The sequence below is a fragment of the Ochotona princeps genome, chromosome 1, assembly GCF_030435755.1.
Source record: "Ochotona princeps isolate mOchPri1 chromosome 1, mOchPri1.hap1, whole genome shotgun sequence".
NCBI classification, from domain to species: domain Eukaryota; kingdom Metazoa; phylum Chordata; class Mammalia; order Lagomorpha; family Ochotonidae; genus Ochotona; species Ochotona princeps.
In genome coordinates, this window is record NC_080832.1 from 78,922,110 (window position 1) to 78,932,473 (window position 10,364).

Below are 10,364 nucleotides of genomic sequence, written 5' to 3' on the forward strand. Positions count from 1 at the left end.
TCTCATTATCCCAACCTTTTTAACCTAGTATTTTTGTGGGCCTTGATTTTTGTCTTAATTATAGGAAAGTTAGTTTCTTACTTTTCTTATCATGTAGCAATTTTATCTGCACTTTGCAGCCAGTTCATCAGACATCTGGCTGCAAAGAAAATTCTCTACATTTATGGTACTCCCTGTAGGTTCTTTCTTTTCACAAGTGCAATTAATTTGTGTTGGTTTATATCTGACTTTTTTTTTTGTTCAAGGAATTACAGTATTCTGAATATTTAAGCACCTAGAAGTGCAACTTAGTGCAGTTCCCTGTGCTGCTTGTAAACTTTTTCTACCTGTCATTGATTATGTGACATTTTGGGCCGGGAGATTGGCATAGTGCTTCTAGCAAATGAAGATATTAGTGTAGTTGAAAATACATGTTATAAAAACAAAATATATTTTATATTGCTTTTTTGTAATAATTTTACCTAATGCTAAAAGTTTAATTTGTTTTTTATTGTTGTGTTTCTAGATTCTTGAATACATTAAACAAATTAGCAAGAAGCCAAAGTGTTGTCTTCTCTTTATTTTTGATTCTTAATTATTATGGCAAAAAATATTATGGCAAAAATTAATTTAGGTCAGAAATAATTGCAAATAGCTTGTAATTGAAATTATCATGTGTACACTCACTTTGAAAAGCTGAGTTAATATTGTCACAACAATATTCAAATAAAGAGTTTCTGTGGATTTCTAAATTTTAATAATGTTGCATCAGTAATATACTTTAGACTTTTTTTCACAAAAGCTTGTCTGATAAAATTATAAATATTGACTGTGTCTGTTACCTGAACTACAGGTAAAAAAAAAATAGACTTTCTTACTGCCTCTCAAAAGTTTATCTCTTAATTCTGTTTTCCATGAATTTTTGGAAGTATTCTTGTGTTGTACAGCTCAGGAATAGACAAATCAGAAAAGACCTATTACTGCTTTTGAAACGCTTGGTATTTTTTTAGTCTCTTTCTCTCTCTCTCTCTGTTTCTTTCTTTTTTTTTCTGGTATATTGGAGCTAGCACTGTTTTTACTGTTTTACTGTTTTGGTGGAAGAGGTGTGGAAGGACAAACATCCACATGACCAGGGCCTGGGAGATGAACATTTATGTAAAGATGCCAATTATTTGGAAGTTTAAATACTTGGGAGTTCAAATACTAAATTCATTGGACTCTTTTGTCTTAAAATCTGTTCACAGAGAGTGAAGTTACATTTAATTTTTATAAGATCTTCCATTTTCTCCAGAACTGAGCATTATGGTGTCTAGTTGGGACCATTTTGTTACAAATAATGAAATTCCATTGTTTCGAATGGCGAGTAGTATTCCATGGAGTCGATGAACCAGTTTCTTTATCCATGCCTCTTTCGATTGGCATCTGTGTTGTTTCCATGTCTTTGTTATTGCAGCTTGTGTTACTGTAAAATGTAGAGTTGCAGATCACTTTCTTATATGCAGATTTACTTTGGGTGTATTTCCATAAGTGTTATAGCTGGGTCATAGTAGATGAATTTTCAGTTGTCATAGCACATTCCATATTGGCTTTCAGTGTGGTTGTATTAGCCCACATAACCACCAATAGTACCTTGTTCTCCATATCCACTCCCGGCGATGTCGTTAGTAGCTTCCAATTTGAATTCCTCTAACTTTTCTTGCTTAGTAACTCTAGTGAGGACTTTCAATAACGTGCTGAATAGCAGTGGCGAAAGTGGACCCTTGTCTGGTTCCACTGCTTTGGATAAAAGCTTTCAGTCATTTCCTATTCAGTATCAGTGAAGCATTTAATGAAAGGAAGTGTTTTAAAGATGTGGAACTTACAAAAAAAATCAAAATCCATGAGATATAGTTTCCGCTGATCTTTGTTGGTGAAATGTATCTCCTGTAGGCAACAATTAGATGGGTTTTGTTCCTTAATCCAGTCTACTAATCTATGCTGTTTGATTGATGAGCTTAATCCATTTACATTCCGGTTTTTTTATTCCAGTCTACTAGCTCATGGTGTTTGATTGATGAGTTTAAACTGTTTACATTCAGGGTTAATATGAATGGGTGGTAATTTGGTCCTTTCATTTTAGCAATGGGTTGCTCATTGATTTTGTCTTCTGTTGCTGTTTTACTGGAATGTTCTTTGCATTTGCCTTTGTTTTTGGTGGATGCTATTCCTCTTCTCTGTGAAGAGAACATCTTTAAGTGTCTTTTGTAGGGCAGGTTTGGAAGAGAGTTGCCATTTAAGAACCTTTTCATAAATCTATATCATATTTAATATGGGTAGACTTGGCTGGTGTAACTGAATAGAAGTTATTGATGAGCAGTTGTACTGAATTTGTTATTACAAAGTATATAGCATATTTGCTAACTTTTTGTTTTTAATTTTTGAAATATTTACTTATTTATTTATTTACTTACTTATTTAAGTGGCAGAGTTAGGAGTGAGATGGAGCAAGTTCCCATTTGCTGATTTATCCAAATTCCTGCAGCAGTTGGAACTGGGCTGGGGCCAACACTGGCAATCAGGAATACAACCCAGTTGCCCCATGTGAGTGGCATGATCCTAACTACTCCAGCCATTGCTGTTGTCTGTCAAGGTCTGCAGGGGCAGGAATCCTTAAGCAGGGAGTCGCAGGTACCAGGAATTAAGCCCAGTTACTATGATGTTGTATGTGGAAGTTATAACTGCTGGGCTAAATGCTCACTGTCGTTTTTTGTTGTTGCCCTTTAACCCTAAATATTGAATGGTAGTGTACTGGGGTGAAGTAAAAGACAGGTGCACTCGTTTCAGAGAGGAGAAGACCCAGGGAAGGCATTTGGCATTAAGATTAAGATGCCACTTGGGATGCCTGCATCCTGTGTTGGAGTGCCTGGATTTGAGTCCTCACTGTGCTCATGAATCCTGCTTCCTTTTAGCATGTATTGTGGCAGGCATTGGGTTATGATTCTTGTATTTTGGTTGCAACCATCTTGTAGGAGAGCCAGATTGTGTTCCAAATTCCTGGCTCATGCCTGGTCTAGCCCTGGCTCTTGTGGTAGTTGGGGGTATTTACCCGAAAATGACAGCTAGTTTCCTCTCTTCTGTCCTCTTCCCCCATCCCTTTCAAATAAATACAAGATAAGAACAGTGAGGCTTAGGAAGGTTAGGTAACATGCCACGATTATGTATCTGAGCACTGTCTGAGTGAATGTGCATTTTCAGAGTTAATCTTTTAATCAATATTGAATACAAATTTTTATGCAGGATAAAATTGACAAGTGACAGATATGAGACATTCACATTGTCCATTTTTACTAATTTATCCTCCTTTAGAGAACTCTCTTCAACTACATAGCTTACGAGCCATCTGTATCAGCAGATTTAATGTTTCATGTGTTTGTTAATCTTTTCATCTCTGTTCAGTTAAGTGCTCCGTTTCCCCTTGAAGACATGCTAAGCAATATCAAAGCAGGATATTTTTTTTGGCGGAACAAAGAAAAACTATAGTTTCTGAAGCCTTATTATTCCTGAGATTAAGTTTAAAAAGCTGACCTGCATGTTATTACATTAGGATTCTCTGGTTCCTTTAAAAGAGACAGCAGTGGAGTTCTTGCACCTGTCCCATTGTCTATTCTTGCTCTGCTCTTGATGAGCTCTGTCCCTATGAATCCACCAAATCACTCACCCTATTTACATCTCATGTTCCTTACTTACCTCTTGTGTGTGTCTAGCCTTTATATTTTTGTCTACTTTAAATTTTTCATTTACTTGAAGTAGTGGTGGCGGGGCAGGGGTGAGAGGGTGAGAGGGGTAAAGGGAGAGAGAGAGAGAGAGAGAGAGAGAGATTGAGAGAGAGAGAGAGAGGAGAGAGACACTTCCCTGCGCCTGCAACAGCAGGGCAGTGCCAGGCCAAGCCAGGAACCCAAAATCCAATCCGTATCTCCTATGTTGAGAGGAAGGAGCTCACGTTTTGGGTATTACCTGCTGCCTCCTGATGTGTTTGTCAACAGGAAGCTGGATTCCAAGTGGAGCCCAGGCACTTCAATATGTCATGTGAGTATCTTAACCATTGCACTGAATATCCATCCCAGCCTTCAGTATTTGATATCTCAAAGGGGCTGATGCTTTTAATCATATGACTAATTTTTAAAACAGCAAAGAAGCTAGGGAAATATAATTGAATTTTATGCGATCTTCTGCATGACTTTTGCCTATACTTCGGTCTAATTTATCACATCTACTTCCTCTTTGTGTCGATGCAGCTTTAATAAGGACCTTTTGTTTTGGGTTTTACTTTTGTTCCCACCAAGCATTCTGTGAACACCACACTTGAAATCTTAACCTGACCCAAGTTGACAAGTGCTTATTTTTCCTTCATGAAGCAAAATCCATCAGCACCCCAGAAAGGTTTTAAATGGTAAGGTTTCCATTACTCCACATTTTCTTTTCAATTCAGATTGACAGAGTTCCTGAACCATCAAATGCTTAGTAAAAGAGAATGCTCATCCATGCCATCGGAAAAATACAAGATTGAAGTGTAAAGTAGTATATGAATATTTTATTTCCACCCAGTAAAAAACAAAACTAAGCAAAATTACTCATTGTGTTCAAAGCACTCTATTTGTGATTGTGTCTTACATAATGAGGATTCACAATGTCCAAGATACTGATGCCCTGGCTTTCTTATTAGCTTTACATTTTTTTCAGTGTGAAAATGAGAAATTTATTAAATTAGCTTAATGTACTGTTGCAAGTCAGTTCTATATTTCTACGTATACATAGAAAAGCTTCCTGTTACCTTGAGAACAAGGTTTGGATCTGAATTCACATTTATTGAATACCGTAGCAGATTCTGTATCTAGTGTTGAACTGATTGTATTTCATGTAACTCTCTCAGCCACAGCAGACATTTAGCCTTGGGATTAGGATACGCATGTTCCATGTTTGAGCACTTGAATGAAATATGGGTGTCTGAATCTAGCTTTCTGCTAAAACACATCCGAGGAGACAGTGATGATGGTTTGAGTAAATGGGTTTCTACCACATGGGAGACCTTTCTGGCTTCAACCCTTGGCTCAGATCTAACTACAGCCATTGTGGACATTTGTGGAGTGAACTAGTAGAGGGGAAATTCTGTCTATTTCTCTAATAAGTTAAAAAAATTCATTTAGCAGCTTGGCAATTGTGGAACCAGGTATTGAGAAGCAAATAACTTTTGAAAGTCACATAGATTCAGGATTCAAATTCTCGTGTTGATTTCAAAGTTCCTACCATAAATCACTGTACACATCATCACGTTTGCCTAAAGGTGATCCTATACTAAAGTATATGCACTTGTGGGATTTGGATATGCAAAAAATACCAATATTATTAATTATAATGGTAAATATTAATATGTACGGTAGGAATAATTAAAATGATAGAATTCACTGATGCTGTTCTAATAGTTGACATTAATAGTACTAATAATGTGAGATATTTTAATCATTAAGTAGATAATATCAATAGTTATTGCTATAGGCTAGGAAATGTTCTATGCATTAAACATGCATTTACTCATGTGGCTTAAAAGCAGAATTCAAGAGAAGCTAAATGGAGAGATTTGAGACTGATGCTGAGAAGTTGGCAGACATATTGGTTACATATTAAAGATAGTACAAAAGATGATAAGCATCTGGATACTTGTGAGTTTTAGGGAAAAAGTTGAATTAAAAGTTTGAATTTTCACATTTGAGTTTTATTGATTTGCATTTGGTGTCAAGTAAATGTCACTCAAATGACAATAAAACAGAGTTATGTGTTATTGATTTTTATCAATAAAACTATAAAAATAGGGGACAATATGATATATGCATCAATAATTTTATTTACCCTTCATATTCTGTTGGTTGTTATGGCCCTTGAGGTATAAAAGCAACAGGGAGAATTTTTGATTTATATGCTTTGAATATCTCAACAATCAGTCCCTTGTATAATTTTATAATAATTTCTTTTTTTAAAGATTTATTTATTTTTATTGGGAAGGCAGATATACAGAGAAGAAGAGAGACAGAGAGGAAGATCTTCCGTCCGATGATTCACTCCCAAGCGGCCACAATGGTTGGAGCTGCGCCAATCTGAAGCCAGGAGCCAGGAGCTTCCTCCGGGTCTCCCACGTGGCTGCAGGGTCCCAAAGCTTTTGGGCCATCCTTGACTGCATTCCCAGGACACAGGCAGGGAGCTGGATGGAAAGTTAGGCTGCTGGGATTAGAACCGGCACCCGTATGGAATCCCAGCGCATTCAAGGCGAGGACTTTAACTGCTGCTGTATCATGCCGGTCCCAATTTTATTATAATTTCTTAATGTCTTGGCTAATCTAAATTTTCATTTTGTATTATGTGACTATAAATTTTTTTACATTTATATTCTAACACCTTTTGGAGCTGACACTTGGTTTATTATAAATATTTCTGCTTTGGATGTTTTTAACCAGAATTAAGTCATTTCCTTGGTATCATATTATTGTTGTTTTAGTCCTTTCTGTGATGAGTACAAAAAAAAATCAGCTCAATTTCTAAAGATTCTTATCTAAATGATTGAAACTTTAAAGTGTTTTCCCAATGTTGAAAAAGACTGGTTTCCCAAGCCGATTTTCTTCTTTGCGGCCCAACACTTACTTTGCTTCCCATATCTGAATTATAGTATCTGTACCCCGAGCACCGTAACAGGATGGCATGAAAGCAAAACTTCCTCAGTGGAGCCCTCTGAATTGAATCTAGGAAGCGCAGGCCAAATATGCAAAATAGAAGTAGATGAATGGTTCAAGTTATTATGGAAATGATCTCATTAGCTCTTGAAGCTGGAGAACATTTTACGGTTTTAGTCTTAATTTGGATTAAATAGATTTAGTAATTATAGCTGGCTAAACAGCAATTTGTATAGGTCATTTTTCTTAGGAAAGCAGACTGATAATTGATTCGTTACATATATGTTCTTGTGTAGGTCACTGTCTTTGCAAGAGCAAATTTTGTCCAGTTCTTGTGTAGCCTTATTTCTGTTTGTGGAAGAATCATTATTTATGTTTCTTTGTAGCCTTGTTAATCAATTCCAAGGACTCTATTATATAAGAAAGAAGACCATAATCATTATTCACCATTGTTCCTATATGTTCTTTGTGGTACTCATTTCTCTCTAGAAAGGAAACCATTTAAAAACAAATTTCAGATGAGGACCCAGTGCGGTAGCTTAGAGGCTAAAGTCCTCACCTTGCATGCCTGGGAACCCATATGGGCGCTGGTTCTACTCCTGGCAGCTCCACTTCCCATCCAGCTCCCTGCTTGTGGCCTGGGAAAGCAGTAGAGGACGGCCCAAAGCATTGGGACCCTGCACCCACATGGGAGACCTGAAATAAGTTTCTGGCTCTTGGCTTTGGGCCAGCTAAGCTCTGGCCGTTGCAGCTGGGCAGGAAGTGAATCAACAGATGGTAGATCTAAAAAAAAAAAAAAAAAAATTCAGGTGAGTAGGTGACCCAACTCTGATTATTTTCCATTTGCTTTTTCACCCCAGAGATCTTCAGTGCATGGTAGCCTTTTCTTAATTACATCTTTTAGAATATTTTGATTTTGTTGAGGAAACTTGCTCATCATCTTCTCTGGCAAAGATGTTTAATGACAATCAGGTGATTTTACAGTTAAGAATGAAACCAATTATCTCTTAAATGCTGGAAAACTAAGTATTTGCTTATTTGAAAGATTGGGCAGGTAGTGGTGGTGCTTCTGAAAGACTGGAAGACAGTAGAGAGCTCTTCTATCTGCTCATTATTCATTCCTGAAATTTGCATGTAAGAGCCAGGGCTGGTCCAAGCCAAATATAGGAACCGAGAACTCCATCTGGGTCTTCCACATGGTAGCTGGGATCTAGACACTTCAGCTCTTTCCTGCTGCCTTCCTGGGTGTGCATTAGCAGTGTGCTCAGTCAGAAGCAGGAATGGAACTCAGTCCCAGGAGCTACTGGTAAGATACCCAAGGAATATCTTATCCCTAACCCTAAGATACCAAGGGGTATCTTAAGCACTCCACCATAGAACCTATTCTTGGCTAAGCATTTGGTATTGCTAGAGTTTGTATCAATATTTTTTTTTAAAGATTTTATTGTTATTGGAAAGGCAGATATACAGAGAGGAGGAGAGACAGAGAGGAAGATCTTCCATCTGATGTTTCACTCCCCAAGTGAGCCACAACGGGGCCGGTGCGCACCGATCCAATGCCAGGAACCAGGAACCTCTTCTGGGTCTCCCACGCGGGTGCAGGGAGCTTTGGGCCATCCTCGACTGCTTTCCCAGGGAGCTGGATGGGAAGTGGAGCTGCCGGGATTAGAACCTGCACCCATATGGGATCCCGGGGTTTTCAAGGTGAGGACTTTACCTGCTAGGCCATGCCGCCGGGCCCTGTACCAATATTTATTAGAAATTACTGTAATGGAAAATGATTTGTGGAAGGGCCTTTCCCTTTCTGAATAAATTTCCAGAAAGGCTTATACATCTTCTCGCCTTCTCTTACAGACAATGGATAGTATGAACTACAATAATTAGCTTTTCATATATTTTAAATATTCTCTTATCTTAAAAATGTAATACAGAGACATTCTACAAATCTACAAAAGGCAAATGAAAAGCACTCATAGTCCCATCATGGTTGATTTTTAATGAATGTAAAATTTCTTAATGGAAGTGAAAGTTGCTCACCTGATAGCTTCTTTTAGAGTTTATTATCTTGAAAGTCATAGGATCTTCCTTTTGTGTGACATCTCTGTTTTGATTTTGATCTTTTCTTCACTAAGAATGGTGATTTAATTTTCTCCTAGAATACCTAAAGTACCATGAAAAAAGGATTTGAGCAAAGTTTTCTTGCATCTGCTAAGTGAAATGATGTAATCTACATAATCTTTGCTAATAAGTACTAGACAAATTTTAAAAATCTCAAACACTTCTAATTTTTCTTAGAACTTATTTAATTTTTGTGCATTTATAACCAAAACCAACTTTATGACTAGAAAGATGACTTTGTTGTAATCTGATAATTATTTCCTTCAAACCCCTCCCATAGTCTTTAGAATTAATCCTTTTTAGAATGCTTTCCTTGGCTAATGTCCCTCTTGGTCTACTCCATCTTTGTGAGAATGCTTTGAAGATCCTTGGGGCCAGGGAATATATCTTTGCAATTTTTGATTGTAATACCTCTGCGCTCTATCCCTTAGCACTGTAAAATCAGTTGCTTTTGTATTGATTTGTTCTTGTAAACAACTCAGTGTTCTATAACCCTTTCATTGTTTTCTTTAGTGACCTATACACTTGTTTCAAGGTCATGGGAAGGAAGCAGAAAATCAGGTCTTTTACTTCATTAGTATATTTCTCATGTTGTTCCCTAACATCTCAGGACCCCATGTAGGCTGAAGTTTTATTATTAAATTTGAAGGATGAAGACCAGATTTTCCAGATACAAGATAGCTCACTCTCCCACGCGGGTGCAGGGTCCCAAGGCTTTGGGCTGTCCTCAACTGCTTTCCCAGGCCACAAGCAGAGAGCTGGATGGGAAGCAGGGTTGATGGGATTAGAACCGGCGACCATATGGGATTTCAGGCATGCAAGGTGAGGACTTTAACCACTATGCTGCCGTGCCGGGCCCCAAAGTTGATGTTCTTTAGGAATTGTTTATGTTCTATATTTCTCATTCATAAAACTTATGATTAGTTCACTTTTAAGTCTGCTTATTGTTTTTCATAACAACCCAGATCTACCTTAATATTTTCCTATCAGTAGTGTAAACACTCTCCTTACAGAGCACCTTTGAGACTGCTCCGTTAATCTGTGGATCACTGGGAGCTTGCTTCAACCTCTGATGACATTGCTTCAGTGCTGATTCACTCCCCAACCTCCCACAATAACCCTAGGCTAGAGCCAAAACCAAGAGACAGAAACCCTATCCAAAACTGATGAGCTCATGATGATGTCAGGACAAATTTCTGTAAGAAAGTCAGTTTTTATTGCTGTAAAAAATAGAAAGTATGCAATTAATGCCTATTTATAAACATTATTTTTTGCTTTCCTAAACATTTATTTATTTGAAAGACAGAACGAGAGAGACAGAGAGAGTGAGAGAGAGAGAGAATGAAAGAGATATTTCTGTTTGCTAGTTTATCTCCCCAGTAGCTGCAATGACAGGGGGCACTATGCCAAATCTAGGCCCACAGAATTCAATATGAGTCTCCCACATGGGTGGCAGAGATCCAAGTGTTTGGACCATGATCCACTGCTTTTCCCCGGAGCTCTAGCAGGGAACTTTCCTGGAAGTAGAACAGCTGAGACTCAGTCTGGTGCTCTGAAGTGTGATATCAG